Source organism: Rousettus aegyptiacus, unplaced genomic scaffold (assembly GCF_014176215.1).
Source record: "Rousettus aegyptiacus isolate mRouAeg1 unplaced genomic scaffold, mRouAeg1.p scaffold_m13_p_9, whole genome shotgun sequence".
In the NCBI taxonomy this organism is placed as follows: domain Eukaryota; kingdom Metazoa; phylum Chordata; class Mammalia; order Chiroptera; family Pteropodidae; genus Rousettus; species Rousettus aegyptiacus.
The window spans coordinates 43,883,930-43,902,469 of NW_023416312.1; the positions used below are offsets into that span (position 1 = coordinate 43,883,930).

The 18,540-nt window shown below is 33.0% G+C and overlaps 1 non-coding gene across 1 annotated transcript; it reads left to right on the plus strand.

Annotated features, from left to right (window-relative positions):
• Positions 1-17,896: 17,896 nt before the first annotated feature.
• LOC118608249 lies at positions 17,897-18,015 on the plus strand. The gene has a single exon (XR_004952980.1). It is a non-coding gene; the product is annotated as a 5S ribosomal RNA (ribosomal RNA).
• Positions 18,016-18,540: the final 525 nt, after the last annotated feature.

An 18,540-nucleotide genomic window follows, 5' to 3' on the forward strand; every position in this document is an offset into this window, starting at 1 on the left:
AATAGAAAAAATAAGGAGAGTATGAAGGTCTCTGAGGATGGAGATTTTTAGTGTGTTAAACAGAAATTTGAGTGGCAGGAAAAATACAAATAATTAATGTCACATTAACGGCTGATATAGTGAAGCTACAAGCTACTTCCAGGCAATAAAACACTGAGCTTAGTGTTCTAATGTTATTGAAAGTTAAATGAGAAGGGATAAAGGCACAATTTTACTAGAAAAAAGTTAATTGATTTAAGGCATTGGTTGTCCCAGTCCTGTAAACATTAAATGAAAAAGTTAAACATGAGATAAGTAAGCATTTGGGAGCTAAATGAAATCAGAAGGGCATATTTTGAAGGAAAGACAGAAAAGAAAAAGAAGAATGAGATAGAGAAAATGAAGATGAGGAATAGATTCTAAATTATCTAGCAAGAGGATTTAAAGTTGCACGATGAAGTAAAAGAGAATATTTTATCAAAAGGCTTTAGGCAAAGAGAATAAGGGAAATGCTGATAAATTTTCTAGGAAATAAATGTTTTTGAAGGTTTCCTCTAATAATTTTTCTTATCTCTTCCATTGTAATTATTTCAAATTACTATGTATAAATCTTTCTTCAGATGAATTTTGAGACCATTAAAATATTCTAAATAAAATATTTTAGAAAATAAAAACAATATTTATATGATCTGAAGAGAAACCTCATAGATAAAGAGAAAAAAACTGATGTTAGCTGGATGAAAAATGGATTAAGGGGTTGGGTAAAAAGGTGGAGGCATTAAGAAGTACAAACTGGTATTTACAAAATAGTCACAATGATGTAAAGTACAGTATAAGGAATACAGTCAATAATATCGTAATAATTATGTATAATGTATAGTGCCAGATGAGTACTATACTAATCGGGGAGATTACATTGTAAATTATATAAATGTCTAACCACTATGTTGTACACCTGAAACTAATATAAAATAATATTTTAAAAATTAATTAAAATATATTAGATATGGAAAGAAAATTAAAAATTGAAATAGTAATCTGGTCATTTTAGATATTTCAGTGCTCCAAAGCAGGGGTCAATAATAGCTCAAAGCGAGATGCCTACTTGCTTCCCTTTATTTTTTATATCCACCGCAGGAAGAGGTGATATAGGCAAAAAACTTCAAGAAGATACCTGCATTATGTTCTCTTGGTCGATTAGGTCCTGAAAATTGACCAATTGGACATAATCGACATTGACATAGAATTTCATTCCAAAACATCAGAATTTACATTCTTCTCTAGCACACATGGAACATTCTCAAAAATAGGCCATCTATTGGGACATAAAACTAGCTTCAACAGATTTAAGATGATTGAAATCATACCGAATATGTTCTCAGACCATAATACTTTGAAACTGGAGATCAACTTCCAAAAGAAAGCAAAAAGAACCATAAATATGTAGATATTGAACATCAAGCCACTAAAGTATGATTGGGTCATAGAAGAAATAAAAGGAGAGATCAAGAGATACATAGAAACAAATGAGAATGAAAACACAACATATTAAAACTTTTGGAACACAGCAAAAGCAGTAGTTAAGAGCTAAGTTCATATCAGTAGAGGTGATCTGAAGAAACAAGAATGAGCCCAAACAAGCAGCCTAACATTGCTTCTTTAAAAACTAGAAAAAGAAGAACAATTGAAGCCCCAAATTAGAAGAAGGAAAGAAATAATTAAAATTAGTGCAAAATTAAATTAAATTGAGAAAAAAAGACAAAAGAAAAAATTGATGGAAGAAAGAACTGGTTCTTTGAGATCAATAAAAATGATAAACCTGATAGGAACTTTGGAAACATGACAGAGTGAGAGACATCCCAGATCTCTCCCCTTGAAACAACAATAAGCTGAACATCTAAAACTCAACAAAACCACCCAAAGTACACACCAGCATATCTGAGCGTGAGATTTGCACATAAGAGATACCACAGGTCAGAACAGCAGGTACCAGGTGGTGAACTAGGAGAAATAAAGAAGCTGCCTCTCATAGCCACCAGAGCTACCTACACAAGGAGGAGGATAAGAAAAGGAGTGACAAATTCCCTGAAAAGCCTGGCTTGGGAAAGCTGCGAACTCCGTGCGGCCGATGGGTGGCAGGGCTCACACATCAGGGCCGAAGGCAGAGAAGCAGGAAGGCAGAAAAACAACAATTGATTTTTATCAGCCACAGTTGAAAAACCAAGGCTAAGTCACAGCCCTCAACCTCCAACTCAGAGGGCCCCTCACACCATATCCTCCAAGAACCAAAAACACGGAACTCCAGGGGAATCTGAGTAAACACTACCAAAACTGTTGCTAATACTGAGAGGGACTGAAACTGAGGGTAGCAAGTGTGATTAAATAACTATCAGAAAATAAATTGGCATTTTTAAGGCTTTATATAAAGCAGGAATCCAAGAAACTTAGTCATCACCTACTGGACATCAAAATAAAAGTGACTTCTTTGCAGCAAGCTAAAGAAAGACCTTTATATAATACATTTTCTTTCTGGAAAAAGAGTAGAATATATTTCCATTAATGCCCAGGTGAAGAAATAGTCCATTAAACACCATGAACAACCGAGTTGAAAAGGCAGCTCAGAAAGAAAGAGAACAATCTTCAGGAAAAAAAAGTTAACAGACATAGAAACACGCAATTTAAATGACAGAATTCAGGATGGCACTTCTGAAAAAACTCAGTGAATTTTGAAATGAGTCATATAAACAATTACAGGAATTGAAGAAAAAAAAACACTAAGATGAGCAGAGCAAGGAAATTGAAATCCTCAAAAAGAACCAAATAGAACTTCTGGAGATAAAGAACAGACTGCAAAAGTTGAAAGATGAAATAGCAGGTTGGGAAATAGAGTCGACCAAATGGAGGAAAGGATTAGTGATATCCAAGACAGAAATCTGGAAATAAGTTAGAAGGAAGAAGAGAGAAACCAAGAATGAAAAAACGATGAAAGAGAAATTCAAGAATTAGCTGATACCATCAGAAGAGGAAACATAAGAATCATGAGCATTATTGAAAACAAGGAAAGAAACAGGGACTAGGAAGCATTTTCACACAAATAGTTTATGAGAATATCCCAAATCTAAGGAATGAGCTGGAGCTTGGAATTCAAGAAATCAATGGAACACCCAATTATCTCAACCCAAAAAGGCCTTCTCCTAGACACTTTGTATTAAAATTATCAAAAACCAATGACAAAGACAGACTTCTCAGGACAGCCAAGGAGGAGAAAAGGGTAACTTATAAAGGAAAACCCATTACATTATCGTCTGACTTCTCAGCACATGCCTTGCAAGCCAGAAAGGAGTGGAATGAACTATTCAAAATATTAAGTGAGAGGAACTAGCAGCCTAGAATAATGTATCCAGATAGGCTCTCCTTTAGATATGAAGGATAAATTAAGACCCTTCCAGACATACAAAAATTGAGGGAATTCTCCATTGCAAGGCCTGCACTACAGGACATACTGAAAGAGGTCTGCATATATAAAACGAAATGACCCAAAAAAAAGTACATAATTAGGAGCAAAGTAACAATCAGGCAAATAGAAACAGAGGAGTGCAACCCTTACTAAGAACAAGACATTATAAGCTTAAATACTAAGAGAAAATTTTTATAACAAGATAGTAATGACCATTCAGCATGCATACTGAAAAGTTGAGATAATGATGACTGAAAAGGGGAGGATTCAAAGATCCAAATTCTCAAAGGAGAATGGAGATAAGGCACGTGCAGAAGAAAATGGACGACTGGAGATATATATATATATATATATATATATATATATATATATATATATATATCTCAGTAAATATTTGTAATAGTAATCACACACGAAAAATTCAAACCTGAATTATATAACATAAAACAAGAAGAACCAGAAGGAAAATGCACAAAGTCAACCAAAATAAAGACAATGGAAACGCAAGGACAAGGAAGCAATGCAAACATTGAGCTACGAGAAAGCGAAAGATAAAATGTCTATAAGACGACCTCATATTTCAATAATCACTCTACATGTAAATGGTTTGAAATCATGAATAAAAGACACAGAGTTTCAGATTTCAACAAAAAGAAAACCCAACCATATGCTATCTCCAGAAGACACATAAATCTTAGCTCCAAAGACAAATATAGACTCAAGATGAAAGGGCGGAAAATGATATTTCAAGCAAATAACATTCCGAGAAAAGTGGGAATAGCAGTACTAATATCAGACAAAACAGATTTCTAAATAAAAATAAAGGTAAAGAAAGATACTGAGGGACTCTTCATAATGATAAAGGGAATCATACACCAAGAAGACATAACACTTATTAATATTGATGCTCCCAATCAGGGACCTCCGAAATATGAAAAGCATATACTAACAGAACTAAAGGGAGAAACAGACCAAACAAAACACTATCATAGTACGGGAACTGGATATAATTAATGTTTATAGAGCATTCCATCCCAAAAGAGCTGCTTATATATTCTTCTCTAGTGCACATGGAACATTTTCAAGAATTGACTGCATACTGGGACACAGAGAAACCCTCAACAAATATAGGAGGGTTGAAATCATACCAAACCTATTCTCTTATCATAATGCTTTGAAACTAGGGGTCAACTGTAAAAATAAATAAGGAATAAACACAAATACATAGAGATTAAACAACATGCTACTGAAAAATAGCTAGATCAGAGAAGAAATAAGAAGAGAGATCAAGAGATACATTGAAACAAATGATAATGACAGTACAACATATCAACATATTTGGGACATGGCAAAAGCAGTCATAAGAGGAAAGTTCATATCATCATAGGCCTACATTCAAAAACAAGAATGAGCCCAAATAAACAACTTAATGCTTCATCTTAAAAAAAACTAGAAAAGGAAGAACAAATGAAGCCTAAAGTCAGCAAAAGGAAAGAAACAATCAAAATTACAGCACAAATAAATGAAATTGATAGCAAACACAAAAAGAAACAATAGAAAAAATAAATGCAACAAAAAGCTAGCTCTTTGAGAAGATTAATAAAATTGACTAAGCCCTCCTTAAACTCACTAAAGAAAAAAGAGAAAGGGCACAAATAAACAAAATCAGGAACGAAAGAGGGGAAACTACAACTGATATCGAAGAAAGACAAAGGATCATACAAGAAAACAATGAAAAGTATATAACACCAAATTTAATAACCTAGAAGAAATGACAAGTACTTAGAAAAATACAATCTTTCTAGACTGAATTAAGAAGAACTGGAAAATCCAAATAGAACTATCAGCAGTATGGAAATTAAAACAATCATCAAAAACCTCTGAAAAAGTAAAACTCTATGACCAGATGTCTTCACCAGTGAATTCTACCAAACATTAAAAAAAAAAAGATTTAATACTATTCCCTCAAACTCTATCAAAAATCCAAGAGGAGGCAATACTTCCCCACTCATGTTATGAGACCAATGTTACTCCGATACCCAAACCTGGTAAAGATAGCACAAAAAAAGAAAACTACAGACCAATATCTCTCATGAACACAGATGCAAAAATCTTAAATAAGATACTAGCAAACCAAATACAGCAACATATTAAAAGGATTATATGCCACGATAAAGTGGGCTTCATCCCAGAAGCACAGGTATGGTTCAACATATGCAAATCAATTAATGTAAAACACCATATGAGCAAATGAAAAAAAAATCATTCGATCATATCAATGAATGCAAAAAAAGAAAAAGCCTTCGACAAGATACAGCATCCATTTATGATCAAAAGACTTAACAAAATCAGTATAGAAGGAAAGTACCTTAACCTGATAAAACCATCTATGACAAACCTTCAGCCAACATTATACTTAATGGTGAAAAACTAAAAACCTTCCCTCTAAGATCAGGAACAAGGTGAAGTTGTCCGCTATCACCAGTACCATTCAATATAACAATGGAGGACCTAGCGAGTGCAATCAGACAAGAGAAAGATATAAAATACATCCAAACAGGAAATAGAGAAGTCTAAATGTCACTATTTGCAGATGAAATGATTCTCTATATAGAAAACCCTAAAGACTCTACAAGAACACTTCTAGAAACAATAAGCAAATATAGTAAAGTCTCTGAATACAAAATCAATGTACAAAAATCCATAGCATTCCTATACTCTAATAATGAAGTGTCAGAAAAAGAAGTGGAAACAATAATTCCTTTTGTAATTGGAATACAAATAACGATATACCTAGTAATAAATCTAATGAAACATATGAAGGACCTATATAATGAAAACTAGAAGATGTTGTTAAAAGAAATCAAAGAAGATACAAAGAAATGGAAAGATATTCCATATTCATGGATTGGAAAAATCAACATAGTTAAAATTACCATATCACCTAAAGCATTATACCGATTTAATGTAATCCCCATCAAAATCCCATCGGTATTTTTAATGAAATAGAACAAAAAATCATCCGATTTGTATAAAATCACAAAGACCCTGAATTACTAAAGCCATCCTGAGAAAGAATAATGAGGCTGGAGGAATCACTCTGCCCGACTTCAAATTATTCTATAAAGTGGGAGTAATCAAACAGCATGGTATTGGCAGCAAAACACACACACGGACCAGTGGAACAGAATCGAGAGTCCAGAAGTAAAACCATATTTATATTGGCAAATAATTTTCAACACAAAAAGCCAAAAACATACAGTGGAGAAAGGAAAGCCTCTTCAATAAATGGTGCTGGCAAAACTGAAAAGCCACCTGCAAAAGAATGAAACTAGACTGCTGTTTATCACCACACACCAAAATTAACTCAAAATGGATTTAGGACCTGAATATAAGACCTGAAACAATAAAAAGTATGAAAGAAAACATAGGAACAAAACTGAAGAACCTTGGACTTAAAGAGTATTTTATGAATTTGACCTCAAAAGCAAAGGTAGTAAAAGCAAAAATAAATGAATGGGACTACATCAAACTAAAAAATTATTCTGCTCAGCAAAAGAAATCATCAACAGGGTAAAGAGACAACCATCAAAGTGGGAAAATATATTTGAAAGCAATGCCTCTGCTAAGAGCTTAATATCCAAACAACAACAAAAAGAACTCATACAACCCAATAACAACAACAAAACAAATGATCCAATCAGAAAAAAGGGGCAGGGGACCTGAATAGTCACTTCTCCCCAGAGGACATACAAATAGCCAGAAATACTTAAAAAGATGCTCAACATTGCTAGCTATTAGGGAAATCAAAACCACAGTGAGACACCATCTCACACCTGTTAGAATAGCTATAATTGACAGGACAAGTAGTAACAAATGTTGGAGAGGATGCGGAGAAAAAGGAACCCTCATACACTGCTGGTGAGCTGCAAGTTGGTGCAGCCACTATGGAAAACAGTATGGAGGTTCCTCAAAAAACTAAGAAGTGCTCTAACACAGGATACATTAATCCTTCTACTGGGTATTTATTTCAAAGACTTGAAACCCCTTATCCAAAAATATATTTGCACTTTGATTTTTATAGCATCAGTATTCACAGTGGCCATTACATGGAAGCAACCGAAGTGTCCTACAATAGATGATTGGCTAAAGAAGCTGTGGTACATATATACAATGGAATATTACTAAGCCATAAGAAAAGATGAAATACTGCTATTTGAGACAACATGGATGGACTTCGAGATAGTCATACTAAGTGAAATAAGCTAGACAGAAAAAGTTGAAATGTAAAAGCACCAAAGAACAAGACAAAAAGAGACCCATGGACATGGATTATAGACTAGTGGTTACCAGAGAGTAGGAGATGGAGGGAGGAGGGCATAGGTAGAAGGTTAAATGAGGTCAAATACAGGGTGGTAGGAGGAGGTTGAAATGGGTAAAGGGGATGAAATATATGGTATCTTAAGGAAACTGGACTTTAGGTGGTAAGCACAAAGTAGAATATACAGATGTCAAATTATAATGTACATCTGAAATTATATCATTGTATTAATCAATGCTACTCTAATAAATTTAATTTTTAAATGAAATTTAAAAATGACAAACCTTTGGCTAGACTTACTAAGGAAAAATTAGAAAGGACTCAAATAAATTTTAAAAATGAAAATTAAAAAAGTAAAAATAAAATAAAAAAGATAAATTATGTCAAATACTACAAAAATATAAAATTATACAAGAATACTATGAAAAATTATACACCATAAAATTCAATAATGTAGAAGAAATGGACAAGTTCTTAGAAGTAGACAACCTTCCTAGACTGAATCACGAACTAAAAAATCCAAATAGATTGATCAACAGTATGGAAATTGAAACAATCTTCAAAAACCTCCAAAAAAGTAAAAGTCCAGAACACGATATCTTCACCAGTGAATTCTACCAAGCATTCAAATAAGTTTTAATACCTTCTCTTCTCAAACTTTTCAAAAATTTGAAGAAGAATCAATACTTCCTAAACTCATTTTATGAGGCTAATATTACCCTGATATCAAAATCTTATAAAGATAACACACATACAAATTGTATACCAATATCTCTTATGAATACAGATGCAAAAATCCTAACAAAATACTAGGAGATTTATACAACACATTAAAAATTTTATATACCATAGTCATGTGGTCATCCTAAGTGAATAGGGATAATTTAAGAGAAGGAAATTGACTAATGCGATATACCATATGAACAAAAAATAAAATAAAATAAAATTATATAATCATATCAATAGATGTAGAAAAAGCATTTCATAAGATACAACATTCATTTATTATTAAAAGACTTAATAAAACGAGTATAAAAGGAAAGCATCTCAATATAATAAAGGCTATAGATGACAAACTCTCAGATAACATCATACTTAATGGTGAAAAACTAAAAACATTTCCTCTAAGATCAGAAACAAGACAAGGCTGTCAGCTTTTGCCACTATTATTCAAGACAATGTTTGAAGTCCTAGCTAGAGCAATTAAGCAAGAGAGAGAAATAAAAGGAAGCCAAATTAGAAATGAAGAAGTCAAAATGTTACTTTTTGCAAATGACGTGATTCTCTATATAGAACACCCTAAAGACCCCTCTAAAATTTATTAGAAATAATAAACAAATACAGTAAAATTGCAGGATGCAAAATTAATGTACAAAAAGTTATTACATTCCTATACTCTAACAATGAATTTTCAGAAAAGGAAATGAAATAAACAATTTCCTTTGAAATTGCAACAAAAATAATAAAATATCTAAGAATAAACCTAATGAAGCATGAGAAGGACATGTACACTAAAAACTATAAGACTTTATTAAAATAAATTGAAGAAGACACAAAGAAAAAAAAAGATATTCCACGTTCATGAATTTGAAGTATCAACATAGTTAAAATGACCTTATTTCCTGAAGCATTATGCAAATATAATGCAATCCCCATCAAAATCCCATTGGCAACTTTTAAAGAAATGGAACAAAAAATCATCAGATTTGTATGGAAGCACAAAAGACCCCAAATAACCAAAGCAATTCTGAGGAAAAAGAACAAGGCCGGAGATGTCATTCTGTCTGACATCAATTTATACTACAAAGTGTCAGTAATCAAAACCATATGGTACTGGCAGAAAAAAACAAACATACAGAGCAGTGGAATAGAATTGAGAGTCCAGAATTAAACTCCTGTATATATGCACAAATAATATTCTAAAAAATAATCAGAAACATACAATGGAGCAAAGAAATCTAGGAAAAGTGAAAGCCACATGCAAAAAAAGAAAACTAGACTGTTATCTGTCACCATACACAAAAATTAACTCTAACAAGATCAAAGATATGAACATAAGACCTGAAACAATAAATTTCACAGAAGAAAACAAAGGTACTAAATTCACAGACCTCGAATTTAGAGAAGATTTTATGAATTTGACCTCAAAGGCAAGGAAAGCAAAAATAAAAGACTGGGATTATATCAAACTAAAAAGCTTCTGCATAGAACAAAAAAAGAAAGAAGAAACCATCAACAAAACAAAATGGCAACCATATGAATGGGATAAGATATTTGCTAACAACACCTTTGATAATGGCTTAATATCCAAAATATAAAAAGAACTCATACAACTCAACAATAAAAAAAATCTGATTAAGAAATGGGCAGAAGAACTGAACAGACATTAGTTCTAAAATGACATACAAATAGCCAACAGATATTTGAAAACATGCTCAACTTCACTAGCTGGGGAAATGGAAATCAAAACCACAATGAGATACAACCTCATACCTTTTAGAATAACTGTTCTCAACACGACATGTAAAAACAAGTGTTGAGAGGTTGTGGGCGAAAATGAACTCCTCATATACTGCTGGAGAGACTGTAAATTGGTAGTCATTATGGAAAACAGTATGGAGTTTCTCAGAAAACTAAGAATTGATCTACCATATGATCCGGCAATCCCTCTCCTGGGTATTTACTCCAAAGACTTGAAAACATTTACCTACAAAGCTATATGCACTCCAATGTTCATAGCATCATTGTTCACAGTGGCCAAGACATGGAAACAGCTGAAGTACTCTTTGAATGATGATTGGATAAAGAAGATGTGGTACATATATACGATAGAATATTACTCAGCCATAGGAAAAGATGAAATACTGCCATTTGTGACAACATGGATAGATCTTGAGATTATCATGCTAAGTGAAATAAATGAGACGGAAAAAGTTAAAAACCATATGATTTCACTCATATGTGGGATATAAAACTGAAAGCAGTAAACATGGCAGAGACACCTGGACACAGACAGTAAATTAGTGGTTACCAGAGGGAAGAAAGGAAGGGAGGAAGTAGTTAAGGGTAAAGGAGGTTAAATATTTGGTGATGGAAAGAAATTTAACTTTGGGTGATGAACACACGATGCAATATACATATGACTTATTATTGATTTGTACACTTCAAACCTATTTTATTTTTTATCCAATGTCACCCTAAAAATTTTAATTTAAATAGAATTTATCTGCATTTAAATAGCTCCCTCATTCTTTTCATACAATTAGAAATTAATGAGCTAAAGAAGCTTTAAAGTTTTTCTTTCAAAATTAAAAAATATTCTGACCATATCAGACATGAAATTATAGCCATTTATTTAATTAGCATCATTTAGTACATGCTTAGTATGAGCTAGGCATGTGCTAAGCACTATTGATACAATCAGAGACAATACAAACATGTCCCCTGCTCTAATTTTGCTCGTGTATATAGAAGACTATTTTTAGTAGACCTAAAGTGTCCATAGTTTAGATTCAGGATGAAATTTCAAAAGATAGTATTTGCAGGCCATAAAGCAAGAAGTGAGAAGAGGGCTATTAAAAAACAAAACAAAACAAAACAAAACAAAAACCCCTTTTCTTTTTTTCCCAGGTTTGATGATCACAGTTACTGAGAAATCCCAAATACAATAAGCTGTGAAAGTCTAAAAAAGAAAATTGCACTCTAGTTGGCTCTTATTTTCCAGACTTGATTCCAGTCAATTTCCATTCTGAGAATTCTAAAGAAGAGTTTTGAATAAAGAAGAGATTAACTATATTGCAACTATTTATTTCTCAATATGTCTCTAATTTTATCATCATACTATGAGTTCCTAAAGGAAAAACAATTTTGTCTTCATTTTTGTTTCCCCCAGCATATAAACCAGAGCATAGTAGAGAGTGTGTTCTCAATGATTATTGCAAGACTGACGGAATATTGAATTCACCACAGTACAATATATCTAGTTTCTTTTGATGCATCTGATATTTTGAAGCAAGAGCTGAAAGCGTAATTGTATAAGAAGGATATTACAGAAGATTTCAACTCCATTAATTAAGAAAAAATCATGCTTAGAAAAGCAGCAGTGTCATTGAATAGGTTTCATTCTGGTTCTTAATTCTCATTCAGCTTTCCACTACTTTTTGGCAATACTAGCTGCTGGAATACTATCTGATTTTAAAAAATAATAATAAAACTTGCATTTGTCATTTAATGACAGATAAAATTGTTGGGATATTTTTAATAAGTAAAATTTCTATTTTAGCTTTCAGTTTCATTAACCACTTTGTAAAGAACAAAAGGTAAATGAGCAGCTACATATGACTTATTATTGATTTGTTGGATGGATTCTGCTTTTGGAAAGCATCTCAAAAAAGTATATCTATCTGTGAAATGTTTATGTATCTAGACTCTCCAGTTTTGCTTACCAAGTTTCTTCTCTTTTATTTATAGAAATGGAACATGTGGGACGTTTAGTGATGCTGTTGCATTCCTATTTATCCAAGTAGGGACATTAAATAAAATATATTGGATCAAACTAAAATCACTTAATGTTTGCTATTTTAAAACATTAGTTAATAAAGACAGTCTTGAAACCAAGTATTGTTGAGTAACAAGAATTTTCAAATTTTTAACATTTTTTAAAAGGTAAGTATATGAATATAGTTTGTACATAATCTAATGTTGGTTATATTAGTTTCGGGTGTACAATATAGTGATTCAACACATTTATACCTTACAATGTGATCATCCCACTAATTCTAGTAACCATCTATCACTGTGCAAACTTATCACAATATTATTGACTATATCCCCCTTCCTCTTTTCACTCATGCCCACACCTTCTCCCTTCTGACAACCTTCCATTAAGTCTCTGTTTCTATGAGTCTGTTTTTGTTTTGTTTTGTTTGCTTTGTTTTTAGATTTTACATATAAGTGAAACCCTATGGTATTTGTCTTTCTCTATCTGACTTATTTCACTTATGCTAAGAATTTTCATATTTGAAGAAATTAATATATATTACACTATTTTCTTCCAAACCTATCTTTAGAATAATTTCTTTTTTATTTTATTATTAGTTTCAAATATAGAGTACTTTGGTTAGAAATTTGTATAATTTATAAAACGACCCCCTTAATTGCTCTTTCTCTCTTCTTACTCTCCACCTAGCCATTACATTAATGCTAACTGCATTCCCTATGCCATGCTTCCCATCCCCATGACCATCTATCAATTACTAATTTGTACCTCTTTAACCTTTCACCTCTTTCCCCCTGGCCTCCAGCCCCTTCCCTTCTGGTTGTCACCAGATTGTTCTCTAAATTTGTGAGATTGTTTTTGATTAGTCCTTTTGGTTCCTTAGATTCTTCATGTAAGTGAAATCATATGGTATTTATGTTTCTCTGTCTAACTTATTTCACTCAGGATAATATTTTCTAATATTTCCATTGTATATATGAACCATAACTTCTTTATCCACTCACCTGTTGATGGGCATTTAGGTTGCTTCCATATCTTGGCTACTGTAAATGTGATGCCATGAACATAGGAATGCATAAATCTTTATGAATTATTATTTTGTTTTTCTTTGGATAATTACCCAGAATTATATTTTTAATAGACACTAATATTGAGATATGTTGCTTTCTCTTTTAAAGAGAAAAAAGGAAGTGAACTTTATACATGAAACTGTCTGGCTATCACAAACATATAATATAACTTTAGATTCTAAATTGCATACATTTTGATTAATACAATACAATTTTGATCAGGTTCGAGATTGCAGTGTAGGAAAACACTTAACTCACCTCCTCCCATGAACACTTTGAATCCACACATATAGACAGAGCAATTCTCCCTGAAGATCTGGGGGCTGACTGACTGGTTCTGTACAAGAAATTAGAGAGAGAGAGACCACATAGATATTGGTAGGATAGATGGAAACACAGTATCATGGGAATATAACCCTTAGCACACTGATATGTGTTAGGGAGAATTCACTGAGAAGCTCATGCACAGCCTCTCCTGCCCTGAGTCACAGAAATATATATATATATATATATATATATATATATATATATATATGTGTGTATATGTATATGTGTGTGTATATGTATGTGTGTATATATGTATGTGCATATATATGTATGTGTGTATATATATGTATGTGTATATACACACACATATATACACACATATGTATACACACATATACACACATACATGAATACATACATACATACAAATGTGCATACATATACATACACACAGTGGTTTAAAGGGTGCATAGACTATACTAGAAGTAAATACATTTACTAATCTTAGAGCATTTACCAAATAGAAGGGAACCTGTGAAAACTTATTATGATTTTGGAGACAGCAGAGAGTGAAATTTGTTGTATCTTCCCACCTTGATTGCATTGTTAAGAGCATGATCCAGGTGCCCAAGGCCCTCCCAGTGTGCCTCAGGCCTCAGGCCAAGATCAGCTTCGTAGCTTGTCTCTGAGACTCTCTGTGATCTGCACCCTCTCCAACTATAACTCACGCCCTAGCGTAGCTTGTCCCAGAGACACCTGTAGACCACACTCACTCCAGCTATAGCTCTGGGACTTTCTTGGCTTGCCCTCAAGACTCTCAAATCCTGAGACCCCTCCAACTACAGCTCCAGTTGGCCTGCCAGTATGGCCCCAGTATAGCTCGCCTTTGGAATTTTCTGTAGCTTGTAGTCCCTCCAGCTTGTCCACAGGACTCCCTGAAGCCTGAGACTCCTCCATCTGCAGCTCCATCCAGCTTGCCTAGGTAGCCCCAATGCAGTTTATCCCCTTGATTCCAACACACCACACCCATTTGAGCTACATCTCCAAGTTCAGGTGCAGCTTGCCCTTGGAACAATTTACGGCTTGAGCTCACTTCAACTATAGCTCCTACAGGCTTGACAAGGCAATCCCAGAACAGCTAGACTCTAAGACTCTCTGTGGCTTGCGCCTGCAATAGCTACATCTCTGGACCCGAGATCAGCTTGACCCCAGGACTCTACATTGCCTGAGTTCATTCAAACTACAACTTAAACCTGCCCATGCTAGCCTATCTTGGCTTGTCCATGGGTCTTCCTTTGGCCTGTGAAGGATACAGCTACTACTTCAGCCAGTCAGTAAAGGCAGACCAGGTATGGCTTGCCCTTGGGATTTCTCACAGATTGTACCAACTCCAGCTCCAGCTTGTCAAGGTGGCACCAGTGCAGCTTGCCCATGGGTCTCCATGAGGCCCAATCCCACTCCAACTATAGCTGCCCTGCCAAAGACACCCGGTGAATGCAGTTTAAAAAGGGGAAGCTCCTACACAAAACCTTCATTCATGACTACAAAATGTTGCTGTTCACCAAATTCACAGAACGAACACAGAAAGAGAGTCAGCCAAAATAAGAATATGAAAAATATGTTCCAAGCAAAAGAACAAGACTAACTCCAGAAAAATAACTAAATAGAATGCAGACAGCTCTTTACCAATAAATATGAACAACAAACTTGGTAGAAGAATAAATAAATTCTCTGAGAACTTCAAGAAAAAGAAAATAATTTTAAAAGTCAGAATTGAAGAATGCAATAACTAAAATGAAAAATACACTAGAGAGAATGAAGCAAATTAAACTATGCAGAAGAACAAAACAGCAAGGTAGTAGAAATCACCCAATGGGAATATCAAAAAAATGTTTTTCAAAATAAGGATAGTTCAACAAACTACTGGGGCAACATGAATTATCCCAGCATCCAAATCATAGGGGTCCCAGAAGGAGAGGAAGGAGAGAAAGGGATAAAAATATAGTTAAAGAAATACTGGCTGAAAATTTCCCAAATCTGATGAAAGAAACAGACTCTAGTCCAGGAAGCACAAAGAGTTCCAAACAGGATAAACTAGAAGAGACCCATACCAAGACACACCATAATTACTATGCCGAAAGTTAAACAGAGAATCATAAAAGCAGTAAGATAAAAGTAGCTAGTTATGTACAAGGAATCCCCATAACATCTTCAGCTGATTTTTTACCGGAAACTTTACAAGCCGCAGGAAATAGCACAATATATTCAAAGGGAAAACTCTTACAAGCAAGGCTACTCTACCCAAAGGTTATCATTTAGTTGAGAGATGGAGTTTTCCAGAAAAGCAAAAGCTAAAGGAGGCCATCACCACTAAACCAGCACTATATGACATATTAAAGGGATTTGATTAAGTGGAGAAAAAGCCAAAATTAAAAATAAGAAAATATGTGAAAGAAAAAAAAACCTCACTGATAAAGGCAAATTTCAATAAATGTAGTGGATAAAACAATTATAAAGCTACTATGAAAGTTAAAAGATAAAAGTAGTATGAGCATGCATAAGTACAGTAATCAATTAATAGATGTACACACAAGATGTAAAATATAGTGTCAAAATCATAAAGGTAGGGGGATGAATATAAAATGTGTTGGAACATAAGCAACCATTAAGTTGAAATAGACTGCTCTAAACATAGCTTGTTACATATAAAGCTCATGGTAACCACAAACCAAACACCTATAAAGATACACACATAAAAATGAAAAAAAGAACCCAAATAAATCAATAAGAAATTCATCAATGTGCAAGAAAAAGAGAACAAAAGAAAATGAAAGGAACAATGAAGGATGATAAGACAAAGTAATACAATGGGAATAACTACATACCTATCAATAATTGTTTTAAATACAAATGGAGTAAATGTTCCAATTAAAAACAAACAAGCAAACAAATAAATAAATAAACAAACAAACAAATAAGGTGGCTGAATGGATAAAAGAAAAAAAGTGCATATGCTGCCTCACTTCAGACTCACTTCAGACTAAAATACACACAAAGACTGAAAATAAAGAGTTAAAACCATATATTTCATTTAAATTCAAGTGAAAAAGAAAGCTGGGGTAGCAATAATTATACCAGAGAAAATGGACTTTGAAAGACTTTAACATGAAACCAAGAAAAGTATTACATAATGATAAAGGAAGCATCCAATAAGAAATCATAACACTTATAAACATGTACTCATCCAATGTGGGAACACCTAAATATATAAAGCACTTATTAGAAGACATAAAAGGAGATAATGACAATATAACAATAGTAGAGGAATTTAACACTCTGCTTATATCAATACATAGATCACCCAGGCAGAAAATCAATAATAAAAAAGTGGCCTTAAATGACACATTAGACCACATGGTCTTAATAGATATTTTCATATCATTCCACCCCAAACAGCAGAATACACATTCTTGTCAAGTGTGCATGAAGTATTTTCCAGCATATATCATATTTTAGGCTATGAAAAAAGTCTCAGTAAATTTAGGAAGATTCAAATTATATCAAGCACCTTCTTTGATCATGACAGTATAAAATCAGAAATTAATAACAAGAAGAAAATTGGAAAAAACACAAACTTATGTATGCTAAACAGCATGTTACTAAACAATCATTGGGTTAACAAAGAGATAAAAGAAAAAATCAAAATGTATCTTAAGGCAAATGAAAATGGAAACACAATGATCCAAACTCTTTGGGACACAGCAAATTCAGTTCTAAGAGAAATTCATGATACAAACCTACCTCAAGAAACAAGAAGAATGCCAAATAAACACTCTCACCTCATACCTAAAGGAACTAAAAAAAGAGCAAACAAAGCCTAAAGTGAGTATAAGAAAGGAGATAATAAAATTCATATCAGAAGTAAATTAAATAGAGACTAAAAAAAACAACAATAAAAAAGATCAACAAAAATGATCTTTTTAAATTAAAATTATTGGGTTGATATTGATTAATAAAATTATATGTTTCAAGTGTACAATGTCATATGTATATGCAAAAGATAAACCAAGTAAATAAACCTTTAGCCAGACTCATAAAAATGAAAAGAGAGAAAGCCCAAATAAATTAAATTAGAAATAAAAGAGGTGACACCCAACAACAAAGAAATACAAATAATTAAAAGAAAATATTACGAACTGTTATACTCCAACAAATTGGACAACCTGAGATGAATATATAAATTCCTAGAAATATATAATCTTCTAAGAATGAATCTGAAATAAACAAAAAAATCAAAACAACTAGTCTACGGCCATGCTACCCTGAACGTGCCCAGTCTCATCCGATCTTGGAAGCTAAGCAGGGTAAGGCCTGGTTAGTACTTGGATAGGAGACCTCCTAGGAATATCAGGTGTTGTAGACTTAAAAAAAAAACAGAGATATTACTAGAAACAAAATTGACATGCAAATTGAACAAAATTGAATTATTAATAAAGATAAATTTCTCTGAATAAATTTTAGAACTGATGGCTTTATTCATTCAAAGTCTCCCAATCATTCAAAGTAATACTCATTCTTTTCAAAGTATTTCAAAAAATGAAAGAGGAAAGAAAGCTTCCAAACTCATTTTAAAAGGCCAGCATTACCCTAAAACCAATACCAGAAAAGACACAACAAAAAAGAACATTATAGGCTAACATCCTGATGAACACAGATGAAAAAAATCTTCAACAAAGTATTAGCAAACTGAATTCAGCAATCTATTAAAAAGATAATACGCCACTACAAAGTGGGATTTATTCCAGATATGCAAGCGTGGTTGAATACCTGCAAATCAATCAATGTGATGCACCATATAAATCAAAAAAGGGTAAAATTTATATAATTATCTTAATAAATGAAGAAAAAATGTTTGACCAAATTCCACATCTATCTATCATTTAAAAAA